We start from the raw sequence: 14054 nt of genomic DNA, 5'->3' as shown, positions 1-14054 counted from the left end.
AGTGAGGATAGTTCGACCTTTAACGCCGCACGTCTGATGCAGCCCACGAGCTCTGTAATGACTGTTTGCAATCTTTTAGCTAGGATTTTCATGAATATCTTGTAATATCCATTAGTGAGGCAGATTGGGCGGTAAGAAGTTACTCTGCGCAGTGCAACGGGGTCTTCCGATTTTGGTGTAAGAACAGTGTGAGATGATGAAAAGGACAGGGGTAATATTTTCAGCTCGAATGCCTCATTATAAACGTCGGCTAAGACTGGTGTTATTTCTAACTTGAAACACTTATAAAAGGTGGAAGTCAGACCATCAGGGCCAGGCGATTTCCCCGGATGCATACTTTCAATAGCACTCTTAACTTCCTCTTCCGAAATGGGTTCCTCCAATATTTATTTTTTATTATTGTCATGCTTTGGCATCAGCGGTAAAAAATCTTTTTTAAAGCGATCGACATCAGCTGAGCTGGTGGCGAATAAACCATTGAAGTGCTCAAAGAAAGCATGCTCAATAACATTTGCGACATCGCTGACTTCACCCTCGTGTTCAATTTCTGTTATCTGATTACGTCGCGCATGCCACTTTTCAGAGCCCAACGCCCTTTTTAAGGTGCTTCTGTCATTATCAGTCGCTCGGCTCTTGCCCAAACCATAGCACCGCGGTATCTTTCGAGATCGAACCGCTCAATTTTACATTTCAATGAGCGAATATCTTCAATAAACATGCCGGGCATTCTACATTCTTCTAGGAGCAATTTTTTCAGGTTTCTGCGCATTTGCTTTTCTTCTGCTCCCTTTTCTCTGCTTATAGCGCTCGAGCGTTCCAAAGCCTTCAATTTAACGACCTGCTTTAAGTTCTCCCATTTTTCTCTAAACGTATTTTTACTGCGAACTTTAATGTCTTCAACTTCCGTCATTACTTCCTCAATACATTTTTCATCACTCAGCAGATTCGAATTCAATTTCCATAGTTGCCACTCGAAGGCCCTTTTCGTTTCTTTCATGCTAGCTACTACAAAGCTAACCAAGCAGTGGTCACTAAATGAAACGGCGTTAACACGGTATGCCTTGCAAAGCGGTACCAATTCAACACTCACGTACGCCCTATCTAGTCGGGCATGGCTGGCTGCCTGAAAGTGGGTGTACTGCTACGTCCGGCCACCACCGAGACATTCAGCCACATCCTTCAAACCATGTTCTCTTACTGTATCGCCTAAGACAGCGGTACTTGCTTCCCTGTAATGTCGTTCGCTAATTTTGTCTTTGGCTGAAAGGACGCAGTTGAAATCGCCAATATTGATAGGGAGGCTATTACATTTGGTATACTGCTTTAGTTGTTCGAAAAATATGCGTCTTTCGTCAGTGACAGTCGGTGCGTACAAGCATTTTGTGACGGGGCCGTAACAATATTGCGCGCCATTCCAAACCCGAAAACAAAAGATCACAAACAATGAGCCGACCAGACGGTCATGACGTTAAGGCTTCTATTTTGGCACCCAGACTCTGTCTGACGAACAACACGCAGCCGGAAGAAGTCCCTATGGCATGACTAACTATAGCAGAATACCACGGCAAGAATTGGCGCACCATGCCCCCAGTTTCATCGTCGCCATGGACTGCCAGTATGTCAAGGTCGAGGTCACTTACTAGTCAATAAAGCTGACATTGTTTTCTCCGTGAGGCCAGGCCACTCACATTTAAAGTGGCCACACGGCTTGAATTTTCTATTTGCACCATTGTAAGGCTACGAAAAACCCAGGGGCATGGCGCTTACCTTACAACTGCAATTCCCTCCTGAACGCCTTGTCCCAGTACAGTCCTTAAGGTGGCGAAGGCGGCGTTTCCGCCGTCTTGCGCTCCGTCGGAATGTTTGGCCGTGGCCGAATGAGAGGCCGCCGAGCGGGAGTCGTTTTGCGGGGGGTTCGTCCGGCGTGGCAGCACTGGTGCCCTTGTCTTTTTTCCCTTCGTCACGGGGACGCTTCCCCGTCACAGTGCCACTGTCGCTTTCAATCCCAGTCATCGGTTCCGCCTCGGAGGGGGTCTCGTCTGCTAAGCCAAGAAACGTGTCGCCGCTGCTGCTTGCATCCAACTTTTCAATGTTTTCTCCTACGCCTTCGTATGGAAGCCCGGCGTCGGGCTTACCTGGTGCTTCACACACGCCCTCTTGACAGCATGACGACCCATCTTCCACAGCAGAGTTTGGGTTAACTCCTGCTGTTTCATCCGAGTCTGCTTCGTCCATGAGGTGCTCCAGTGCGTCACTTTCCTCCACTTGTCCGGTCACACTGGCATATGTCTTCGCGCAGTCGTCGTCTTCGTGGCCGAAGCGGCGACGACTGCAGCGGGGTACTCGGCAGTCGCGACGTATGTGACCGGTACTCTTGCACCGTACGCACAACAGTGCACGGCCCGGAACGACAACGAGAGTCAACTCTACGGCAATCTTGAGCTGGTGCGGAATGTCATCCACCTTGACGTCGGAGTGCAGCTTTAGTCCCACAGACCGCGTCGTTGAGACCTTTTCAGTGATGCCCGGTGCTCACCACTTCTCCCGCTTCACTTCGAATACTTTCCCATAGGAAGTCAAGGCAACAGGCACGCCTTCATCGGTCACGCCGTGCAGCAACCAGTGAAGCTTCAAGCGAACCTCGCGGTTATTGGGGTCAATGAGCAAACAAGGGCGATCCTTTATCTTCACATCGACGGCGGAGAGCAACTTCCGAGCAGCCTCAGCACTCGTCAGTGTCACAGCCCATACGTGGTTCATTTGATACGCCCCCAACGCCAAAACGTCGTCGAGCGCACCAAGCTTGGCCAAAGTATCCCGGTAAAATCGACATGGTAAGGCCGGGCTCTTGGATCACCATGCATGAAAACGGTATTCGCAGCGATACGCCCGGAAGGCAGACTGGGCAGAATCACCTGATAATCGTCGGCGCTAGGCGCAAAAACCCTGTTACCGTAGCCTGTTCGGGCCGCTAAAACCGCTTCGTCGGAGCCGAACATTCCGCGACCGTACCGCTCGAAAGCCGGAAGTGGAATGCCACTAGACCATGCCGGAGATCGGAGAAGGACGGAGGGACGGTGCGATCGCTTAGCCATTCGGCCAACAGGGTAAAAGTATTGAAGTTACATAGCGTGTGCAAATTGGATACTTGATGATAGCAGATAAAAGAAAATACTTCTGACACCGGGAATCGAACCCGGGCCTTCTAGGTGAGAGCCAGGTATCCTAGCCACTAGACCATGCCGGAGAACGGAGAGGGACGGAGCGATCGCTTAGCCATTCGGCCAACAGGGTAAAAGTATTGAAGTTACAAAGCGTGCGCAAAGTGGAGACTTGATGATAGCAGATAAAAGAAAATACTTTCGACACCGGAAATCGAACCCCGGTCTCCTGGGTGAGAGGTAGGTATCCTAGCCACTAGACCATGCCGGAGAACGAAGAGGGACGGAGCGATCCCTTAGCCATTCGGCCAACAGGGTAAATGTATTGAAGTTACTTAACGTGCGCAAATTGGAGACTTGATGATAGCAGATAAAAGAAAATACTTCCAACACCGGGAATTGCACCCGGGCCTCCTGTGTGAGAGCCGGGTATTTTAGCCACTAGACCATGCCGGAGAACGGAGAGGAAAAGAGCTATCGCTTAGCCGTTCGGCCAACAAAGTAAAACTATTGAAGTTACATAGCGTGCGCAAATTGGAGACTTGATGATAGCCGACACAAAAAATACTTCCGACACTGGGAATCGAACCCGGGCCTCCTGGGTGAGAGCCAGGTATCCTAGCCACTAGACCTTGTTTTTCCTTTATTGCCTGTTAGACGTACACATAGAAACACAAATACAGTCAGGGATCAAAAGTAATAATGCAAGGCACATAAGACATGATACATAAATGGGCATGGGTAAAAGGAGCAACCAAACTTTGGCTGGCGTGTGATGGCTAAAAGCGTCTCATGTTCATGAGTGGCTCGATCCTCGATACTCATTCAGGTATCGGATCTAAAGATATATGTGCTTCCAGGAACCTGCCCACTGATTTGCGGAAGTACTCGTCTGCCGATCTTGCATCTATATCTACATGTCGTGCGGCCATGCAGGCCTTCCATATGCAGAGCAAACCAAGTAGCATAACAGCATCAAACGGGACACCTTCTTCGTTGTCCACAGTTAGGAAACGAATTCCTTGTGGGTTTAAAGGGAGGTCTTTCTTTAGCGTTCTTTGTAATATATCTCAAAAGAACACGCCTTCCCAGCATTCTAAGATAATGTGCTCATTGGTTTCGGGCTTTCTACATAAGAAACAGTGCACACACCTTGGTACATACATTCCTTTTTCCTGTAGCCATGTTTTTACCTCTAGTGTCCCGGTATGCAATCTGGAGAAAAAGGACTTGGCTCCTGGAGCTACATACATATGTATGACACGCTTCAGGACATCACTTCCAGAAGTGGCACTATACATTGTGCGATACAAAGCCACGGGGAGTAGATATCCACAAGATATTTGTATAGCTTTCTTCGTTTCACTCCCGCCAGATATTCGCATGAGAATCGAGCACGCAAGAACTTATAAACCATCACAACCTCCTTCAAAAAACTAAAAACTCCGCCTTCAATACATTCGGTGGATACCACAAAGTCCGGCACAGGCTTGCAAAGTCTGAGCTGTAATACAGTGCGCAAAAAAGGGTCCTTCACATCCCTAAGGAAGCAAAACCGGTTCACTATTTGCCTCAGGAATAAGTGCGACAGGCCAAGACCTCCATCACGTACACGTCGGAACAAGTTGGTGCGGCGCGTCCTCTTTCAAACCAATCCCCAAACAAAAACAGCCAGAAGTCTGTGGAGCTTTTGTATTTTAATACGTGAGCAGTGCAAAACACTCAACACATACCAAAGTTTGGTAATAAAAAACACATTAAACATTGTGGTACGTGCAAACGTAGACGATTCCGAGCCTTTTGTCCTCTCAGTCCTTGCGCGCATTTCCGCAACCTGGTTCTGCCAGTATGGTTCACTGTCACGGTAAAACTCTAAAGGGGCGCCTAGGTATTTCGTGGGAATGGAAACCGATTGCATGTTGGCAAAGGTACTGGGTGTCAATGTCCATGCTCCATGCTAGATTCCGAGACTCTTGCCCCCAGTTAACTGCACTGCCACTAGTGACACAATAACGCTTCACGATTTCCACAGTTTTCATGATACTGGCGTGGTCCCCACAAAACACCGCGATGTCGTCCGCATAAGCGAGTAGTTTTACCTCCGCTTGCTGTATTTTAAAGCCATTGATTCAGTTAGCCCGTATTACGCTGAGGCACAAGGGCTCGATATATAAAGCGAAAAGTAACGGCGCTAGGGAGCATCCCTGGCGCACCGACCGCTGCACTTCGATAAGCTCTCCTACTGACTTATTTATTATCAGCCTTGTCGTGCAGATGGAGGCGGAAATGTTGTAGGCCCGTGTGCTCAGATTTGGGTGCACGTTAAAGAACCCCAGGTGGTCTAAATTTCCGGAGCCCTCCACTACGGCGTCTCTCATAATCATATAGTGGTTTTGGGACGTTAAAACCCCACATATCAATCATATCAGCCTTGTCGTGCAACCCCTGTACGCCAATGCGAAACCTTCCATAGTAACAGATCCTACGTTCACGTACTTTAGAATGGCAAATAGCATGTCGTGCGGTACCCGGTCGAACGCCTTTCCTAGATCCAACTGGAGAATTGCGACCTTCTTGCACAATACGTCACAGCACTCGAGTATGCTCCTCGCCGTATGAATGTTCGTGAAAATGGTCCGTTCCTTGATAACGCATGTCTGGTGTGGTCCAACTATATCTTTCACTACTGTTTGCAGTCTTTTGGCCAACACTTACATGAATATCTTATAGTCGACGTTCGCTAAGCTGATAGGGCGATATGCTGTTACCCGCTTTAATGTGTCGCGATCATCTGTTCTCGGGATAAGAACTGTGTGTGTGGACAAGAATGAAGGTGGTAGTCGTTTGCGTTCATATGCATCGTCTAAAATTGCAGCCAGTATAGGGGCTACTTCGTACTTGAACACCTTGTAAAAATCGGCTCCTAGCCCGTCGGGCCCGGGAGATTTCTCGCAGGTCGCGGGTTCGATTCCCGGCTGCGGCGGCTGCATTTCCGATGGAGGCGGAAATGTTGTAGGCCCGTGTACTCAGATTTGGGTGCACGTTAAAGAACCCCAGGTGGTCAAAATTTCCGGAGCCCTCCACTACGGCGTCTCTAATAATCAAATGGTGGTTTTGGGACGTTAAACCCCACAAATCAATCAACCGGGAGATTTCTCACGTTTCAAATCGTCTATCGCCACCGCAATCTCATCGGCCGTAATAAGCACTCTAACATTTCCTTTGAGCTATCGTCAATCTTTGGAATTAAACGCACGAATTCCGTCTCGAAACCCCCCGCGTCCACTGGGCAACGCGCGAACAGCTTTCTGTAGACCGCTGTGAACACATGTTCGATGTCGCTCTGTTCATATAAGATAACACCGTCTTGTTCAACTTCGTGAATATCGTTCCGGCGGGCCACCTAGCCACTAGACCAAGCCGGAGAACGGAGAGGGACGGAGCGATCGCTTAGCCATTCGGCCAACTGGGTAAGAGTATTGAAGTTACAAAGCGTGCGCAAATGGGAGACTTGATGATAGCAGATAAAAGAAAATACTTTCGACACCGGGAATCAAACCCGGGTCTCCTGGGGGAGAGCTAGGTATCCTAGCCACTAGACCATGCCGGAGAGGGGCGGAGCGATCGCTTAGCCATTCGGCAAACAGTGTAAAAGTATTGAAGTTATAGAGCATGCGCAAATGGAAGACTTGATGATAGCAAATAAAAGAAAATACTTCCGACACCGGGAATCGAAGCTGGGCCTCCTGGGTGAGAGCCAGATAACCTAGCCACTAGACCATGCCAGAGAACGGAGAGGAACGGAGCGATCGCTTCGATTCGGCCAACAGCGTAAAAGTGTTGAAGTTACATAGCGTGCGCAAATTGGAGACTTGATGATAGCAGACAAAAGAAAATACTTCCGACACCAGGAATCGTACCCGGGCCTCCTGGGTGAGAGCCAGGCATTTTAGACACTAGACCATGCCGGAGAACGGAGAGGGACGGAGCGATCGCTTAGCCATTTGGCCAACAGGGTAAAAGTATTGAAGTTATATAGCGTGCGCTAATCGGAGACTCGATGATAGCAGATAAAAGAAAATACTTCCGACGCTGGGAATCGCACCCGGGCCTCCAGGGTGAGAGCCGGGTATCCTACCCACTACACCATGCCGGAGAAAAAAGAGGGACGGAGCGATCGCCTAGCGATTCGGCCAACAGGGTAAAAGTATTAAAGTTACATAGCGTGCGCAAATTGGAGGCTTGATGATAGCAGATAAAAGAAAATACTTCCGACACCGGGAATCGTACCCGGGCCTCCTGGGTGAGAGCCCGGTATCCAAGCCACTAGACCATGCCGGAGAGGGACGGAGCGATCGCTTAGTCATTCGGCCAACAGGGTAAAATTATTGAAGTTATATAGCGTGCGCAAATTGGAGACTTGATGATAGCAGATAAAAGAAAATACTTCCGACTCCGGAAATCGCACCCGGGCCTCCTGGGTGAGAGCAAGGTATCCTACCCACTAGACCATGCCGAAGAAAAAAGAGGGACGAAGCGATCGCTTAGCGATTCGGCCAACAGGGTAAAAGTATTAAAGTTACATAGCGTGCGCAAATTGGAGACTTGATGATAGCAGATAAAAGAAAATACTTCCGACACCGGGAATCGTACCCGGGCCTCCTGGGTGAGAGCCCGGTATCCAAGCCACTAGACCATGCCGGAGAGGGGCGGAGCGATCGCTTAGTCATTCGGTCAACAGGGTAAAATTATTGAAGTTATATAGCGTGCGCAAATTGGAGACTTGATGATAGCAGATAAAAGAAAATACTTCCGACTCCGGAAATCGCACCCGGGTCTCCTGGGTGAGAGCCAGGTATCCTACCCACTAGACAATGCCGGAGAACAGAGAGGGAAGGAGCGATCGCTTAGCGATTCGGCCAACAGGGTAAAAGTATTAAAGTTACATAGCGTGCGCAAATTGGAGACATGATAATAGCAGATAAAAGAAATTACTTCCGACTCTGGAAATCGCACCCGGGCCTCCCGGGTAGAGCCAGGTATCCTAGCCACTAGACCATGCTGGAGAACAGAGAGGGAAGAAGCGATCACTTAGCGATTCGGCCAACAGGGTAAAAATATTGAAGTTATATAGCGTGCGCTAATCGGAGAATTGATGATAGCAGATGAAATAAAATACAATTCCGACGCCGGGAATCTCACCCGGGCCTCCAGTGTGAGAGCCGGGTATCCTAGCCACTAGAGCATGCCGGAGAAAAGAGAGGGACGGAGTGATCGCTTAGCGATTCGGCCAACAGGATAAAAGTATTGAAGTTACATAGCGTGCGCAAATCGGAGACTTGATGATAGCAGATAAAAGAAAATACTTCCGACACCGGGAATCGTACCCGGGCCTCCTGGGTGAGAGCCAGGTATCCAAGCCACTAGACCATGCCGGAGAGGGGCGGAGCGATCGCTTAGTCATTCGGCCAACAGGGTAAAACTATTGAAGTTATATAGCGTGCGCTAATCGGAGACTTGATGATAGCAGATAAAAGAAAATACACTTCCGACGCCGGGAATCGCACCCGGGCCTCCAGTGTGAGAGCCGGGTATCCTAGCCACTAGAGCATGCCGTAGAAAAGAGAGGGACGGAGCGATCGCTTAGCGATTCGGCCAACAGGGTAAAAGTATTGAAGTTACATAGCGTGCGCAAATTGGAGACTTGATGATAGCAGATAAAAAAATTACTTCCGACACCGGGAATCGAACCCGGGTCTCCTCAATGAGAGCTAGGTATCCTAGCCACTAGACTATGCCGGAGAACGGAGAGGGACGGAGCGATCCCTTAGCTATTCGGCCAACAGGGTAAAAATATTGAAGTTACATAGCGTGCGCAAATGAGACTTGATGATAGCAGATGAAAGAAGATACTTCCCACACCGAGAATCGCATTTGGGCCTCCTGGGTGAGAGCAAGGTATCCTACCCACTAGACCATGCCGGAGAAAAAAGAGGGACGGAGCGATCGCTTAGCGATTCGGCCAACAGGGTAAAAGTATTAAAGTAACATAGCGTGCGCAAATTGGAGACTTGATGATAGCAGATAAAAGAAAATACTTCCGACACCGGGAATCGTACCCGGGCCTCCTGGGTGAGAGCCCGGTATCCAAGCCACTAGACCATGCCGGAGAGGGGCGGAGCGATCGCTTAGTCATTCGGCCAACAGGGTAAAATTATTGAAGTTATATAGCGTGCGCAAATTGGAGACTTGATGATAGCAGATAAAAGAAAATACTTCCGACTCCGGAAATCGCACCCGGGTCTCCTGGGTGAGAGCCAGGTATCCTACCCACTAGACAATGCCGGAGAACAGAGAGGGAAGGAGCGATCGCTTAGCGATTCGGCCAACAGGGTAAAAGTATTAAAGTTACATAGCGTGCGCAAATTGGAGACATGATAATAGCAGATAAAAGAAATTACTTCCGACTCTGGAAATCGCACCCGGGCCTCCCGGGTAGAGCCAGGTATCCTAGCCACTAGACCATGCTGGAGAACAGAGAGGGAAGAAGCGATCACTTAGCGATTCGGCCAACAGGGTAAAAATATTGAAGTTATATAGCGTGCGCTAATCGGAGACTTGATGATAGCAGATAAAAGAAAATACAATTCCGACGCCGGGAATCGCACCCGGGCCTCCAGTGTGAGAGCCGGGTATCCTAGCCACTAGAGCATGCCGGAGAAAAGAGAGGGACGGAGTGATCGCTTAGCGATTCGGCCAACAGGGTAAAAGTATTGAAGTTACATAGCGTGCGCAAATTGGAGACTTGATGATAGCAGATAAAAAAAATACTTCCGCCACCGGGAATCGAACCCGGGTCTCCTCAATGAGAGCTAGGTATCCTAGCCACTAGACTATGCCGGAGAACGGAGAGGGACGGAGCGATCCCTTAGCTATTCGGCCAACAGGGTAAAAATATTGAAGTTACATAGCGTGCGCAAATGAGACTTGATGATAGCAGATAAAAGAAGATACTTCCCACACCGAGAATCGCACTTGGGCCTCCTGTGTGAGAGCTAGGTATACTAGCCACTAGACTATGCCGGAGAACGGAGAGGGACGGAGCAATCCCTTAGCTATTCGGCCAACAGGGTAAAAGTATTGAAGTTACATAGCGTGCGCAAATGAGACTTGATGATAGCAGATAAAAGAAGATACTTCCCACACCGAGAATCGCACCCGGGCCTTCTGTGTGAGAGCCAAGTATCTTAGCCACTAGACCATGCAGGAGAACAGAGAGGCAAAAAGCGATCGTTTAGCCATTCGGCCAACAGGGTAATGACCTTTCGGCCGAATGGCTAAGCGATCGCTCTTTCCCTCTCTGTTCTCCTGCATGGTCTAGTGGCTAAGATACCTGGCTCTCACACAGGAGGCCCGGGTGCGATTCCTGGCGTCGGAAGTATTTTCTTTTATCTGCTATCCTAAAGTCTCCAATTTGCGCACGCTATATAACTTAAATACTTTTACCCTGTTGGCCGAATGGCTAAGCGATCGCTCCGTCTCTCTCCGTTCTCCGGCATGGGCTAGTGGCTAGGATTCCTGGCTCTCACCCAGGAGGCCCAGGTTCGATTCCCGGTGTCGGAAGTATTTTCTTTTATCTGCTGCCATCAAGGCTCCAATTTTCGCACGGTATGTAACTTCAATACTTTTACCCTGCTGGCCGAATGGCTAAGTGATCGCTCCGTCCCTCTCCGTTCTCCGGCATGGTCTAGTGTCTAGGATACGTGGCTCTCACCCAGGAGGCCCGGGTACGATTCCCGGTGTCGGAAGTATTTTCTTTTATCTGCTATCATCAAGTCTCCAATTTGCGCACGCTATGTAACTTCAATACTTTTACCCTGCTGGCCGAATGGCTAAGCGATCGCTCCGTCCCTCTCCGTTCTCCGGCATGGTCTAGTGTCTAGGATACCGGGCTCTCACCCTGAAGGCCCGGTTGCGATTCCCGGCGTCGGAAGTATTTTCTTTTATCTGCTATCATCAAGGTTCCGATTTGCGCACGCTATATAACTTCAATACTTTCACCTTGAAGGCCGAATGACTAAGCGATTGCTCCGCCCCTCTCCAGCATGGTCTAGTGGCTTGGATACCTGGCTCTCACCCAGGATGCCCGGGTACAATTCGCGGTGTCGGAAGTATTTTTTTTATCTGCTATCATCAAGTCTCCAATTTGTGCATGGTATGTAACTTCAATACTTTTACCCTGTTGGCCGAATCGCTAAGCGATCGCTCTTCCCTCTCCGTTTTTCAGCATGGTCTAGTAATTCCACTTCCGGCTTTCGAGCGATACGGTCGCGGAATGTTCGGCTCCGACGGAGTGGTATCAGGGGCCCGAGCGGGCGGCGGTAACAGGGTTTTCGCGCCTAGCGCCGACGATTATCAGGTGATTCTGCCCAATCTGCCTTCCGGACGTATCGCTGTGAACACCGTTTTCATGCATGGTGATACAAGAGCCCGGCCTCACCGCGTCGAAGATTACCGGGACACTTTGGCTAAGCTTGGTGCGCTCGATGACGTTTTGGCGTTGGGGGCGTATCAAATGAACCACGTAGGGGCTGTGACACTGACGAGTGCTGAGGCTGCTAGGATGTTGCTCTCCGCCGTCGATGTGAAGGTAAAGGATCGCCCATGTTTGCTCATTGACCCAAATAACCACGAGGTTCGCTTGAAGCTTCACTGGTTGCTGCACTGCGTGACCGATGAAGACGTGCGTGTTGCCTTGACTCCCAACGGGAAAGTATTCGAAGTGAAGCGGGAGAAGTGGCGAGCACCGGGCATTACTGAAAAGGGCTCAAGGACGTGGTCTGTGGGACTAAAGCTGCAGTACGACGTCAAGGTGGATGACATTCCGCACAAGCTCAAGATTGCCGGAGAGTTGACTCTCGTTGTCGTTCCGGGCCGTGCACCGTTGTGCCTACGGTGCAAGAGTACCGGTCACATACGTCGTGACTGCCGAGTACCCCGCTGCAGTCGTTGTCGCCGCTTCGGCCACGAAGACGATGACTGCGCGAAGACATATTCCAGTGTGACCGGACCAGTGCAGGAAAGTGACGCACTGGAGCACCTCATGGACGAAGCAGACTCAGAAGAAACAGCAGGAGTTAACCAAACTCTGCTGTGGAAGATGGGTCGTCATGCTGCCAAGAAGAGGGCGTGGGTGAAGCACCAGGTAAGCCCGACGCCGGGCTTCCATACGAAGGCGTAGGAGAAAGCAGTGAAAAGGTGTATGCAAGCAGCACTGGCGACACGTTTCTTGGCTGAGCAGACGAGACCCTCTCTGAGGCGGAACCGATGACTGGGATTGAAAGCGGCAGTGGCACTGTGACGGGGAAGCGTCCCCGTGACGAAGGGAAAAAAGACAAGGGCACCACTACTGCCTCGCCGGACGAAGAACCCGCCAAAACGACTCCCGCTCGGCGGCCTCTCATTCGGCCACGGTCAAACATTTCGTCGGAGCGCAAGACGGCGGAAACGCCGCCTTCGCCACCTTAAGGACTGTACTGGGACAAGGCGTTCGGCAGTGAATTGCAGTTGTAAGGCAAGCGCCACGCCCCTGGGGTTTTCGTAGCTTTACAATGGTGCAAATAGAAAATTTACTGCGTGTGGCCACTTTAAATATGCGTCGCCTGGTCACGGAGAAAAAAAAAATGTCAGCTTTATCGACTGGTAAGTGACCTCGACCTTGACATACGGGCAGTCCAAGAGATTAAATTCCATGGCTACGATGAAACTGGGGGCATGGTGCGCCAATTCTTGCCTCGGTATTCTGCTATAGTTAGCCATGCCATAGGGACTTCTTCCGGCTGCGTGTTGTTCGCCAGACAGAATCTGGGTGCTAAAATTGAAGCCTCAACGTCATGTCCGCCTGGTCGGCTCATTGTTTGTGATCATTTGTTTTCGGGATTGGAATGGCGCGTAATATGCTTGTACGCACCGACTGTCACTGACGAATGACGCATATTTTTCGAACAACTAAAGCAGTATACCAAATGTAATAGGCTCCTAATCATTATTGGCGATTTCAACTGCGTCCTTTCAGCCAAAGACAAAACTAGCGAACGACATTACCGGTATGCAAGTACCGCTGTCTTAAGCGATACAGTAAGGGAACATGGTTTGGAGGATGTGGCTGAATGTCTCGGTGGTGGACGGACTATGCAGTACACCCACTTTCAGGTGGCCAGCCACGCCCGACTAGATAGGACGTACGTGAGTGTGGAATCGGTACTGTTTTGCAAGGCATACCGTGTTAACGCCGTTTCATTTAGTGACTACTACTTGGTTAGCTTTGTAGTAGCTAGCACGAAAGAAACGAAAAGGGCCTTCGAGTGGCAACTATGGAAATTGAATTCGGATCTGCTGAGTGATGAAACATTTGTGGAGGAAGTAATGACGGAAGTTGAAGAAATGAAAGTTCGCAGTATAAAAGACGTTTAGAGAAAAATGGGAGAACTTCAAGAAGGTCGTTAAATTGAAGACTTTGGAACGCTCGAGCGCTATAAGCAGAGAAAAAGGAGCAGAAGAAAAGTACATGCGCAGAAACCTGGACAAATTGCTCCTCGAAGAATGTAGAATGCCCGGCATGTTTCTTGAAGATATTCGCGCATTGAAATGTAAAATTGAGCGGTTCTTTGTCAAAAGATACCGCGTCGCTATGGTTCGGGCAAGAGCCGAGCGACTGATAATAACATAAGCACCGTCAAAAAGGGCGTTGGGCTTAGAAAAGTGGCATGCGCGACGTAATCAGATAACAGAAATTGAACACGAGGGTGAAGTCAGCGATGTCGCAGATGTTATCGAGCGTGCTTTCTTTGAGCACTTCAATGGTGTATTCGCCGCCAGCTCAGTTGATGTTGA

The 14054-nt window shown here is 49.6% G+C and overlaps 7 non-coding genes across 7 annotated transcripts; 1 reads left to right on the top strand and 6 right to left on the bottom strand.

The window, feature by feature from the left end:
• Window positions 1-3175: 3175 nt before the first annotated feature.
• TRNAE-CUC (transfer RNA glutamic acid (anticodon CUC)) lies at window positions 3176-3247 on the bottom strand. The gene has a single exon. It is a non-coding gene; the product is annotated as a tRNA-Glu (tRNA).
• A 4183-nt stretch (window positions 3248-7430) lies between these two features.
• Window positions 7431-7502, bottom strand: TRNAE-CUC (transfer RNA glutamic acid (anticodon CUC)). Its single transcript has one exon. It is a non-coding gene; the product is annotated as a tRNA-Glu (tRNA).
• Window positions 7503-7793: 291 nt separating this feature from the next.
• On the bottom strand, window positions 7794-7865 carry TRNAE-CUC (transfer RNA glutamic acid (anticodon CUC)). Its single transcript has one exon. It is a non-coding gene; the product is annotated as a tRNA-Glu (tRNA).
• Window positions 7866-8527: 662 nt separating this feature from the next.
• Window positions 8528-8599, bottom strand: TRNAE-CUC (transfer RNA glutamic acid (anticodon CUC)). Its single transcript has one exon. It is a non-coding gene; the product is annotated as a tRNA-Glu (tRNA).
• Window positions 8600-8891: 292 nt separating this feature from the next.
• Window positions 8892-8963, bottom strand: TRNAE-CUC (transfer RNA glutamic acid (anticodon CUC)). Its single transcript has one exon. It is a non-coding gene; the product is annotated as a tRNA-Glu (tRNA).
• Window positions 8964-9259: 296 nt separating this feature from the next.
• TRNAE-CUC (transfer RNA glutamic acid (anticodon CUC)) lies at window positions 9260-9331 on the bottom strand. The gene has a single exon. It is a non-coding gene; the product is annotated as a tRNA-Glu (tRNA).
• A 1381-nt stretch (window positions 9332-10712) lies between these two features.
• TRNAE-CUC (transfer RNA glutamic acid (anticodon CUC)) lies at window positions 10713-10784 on the top strand. Its single transcript has one exon. It is a non-coding gene; the product is annotated as a tRNA-Glu (tRNA).
• The last annotated feature ends 3270 nt before the right edge of the window (window positions 10785-14054 follow it).

The sequence above is a fragment of the Rhipicephalus microplus genome, chromosome 3 (genome assembly GCF_043290135.1).
Source record: "Rhipicephalus microplus isolate Deutch F79 chromosome 3, USDA_Rmic, whole genome shotgun sequence".
In the NCBI taxonomy this organism is placed as follows: domain Eukaryota; kingdom Metazoa; phylum Arthropoda; class Arachnida; order Ixodida; family Ixodidae; genus Rhipicephalus; species Rhipicephalus microplus.
Note: the sequence above shows the minus strand (reverse complement) of the source record. Positions and strands in the feature narration are given on the sequence as shown.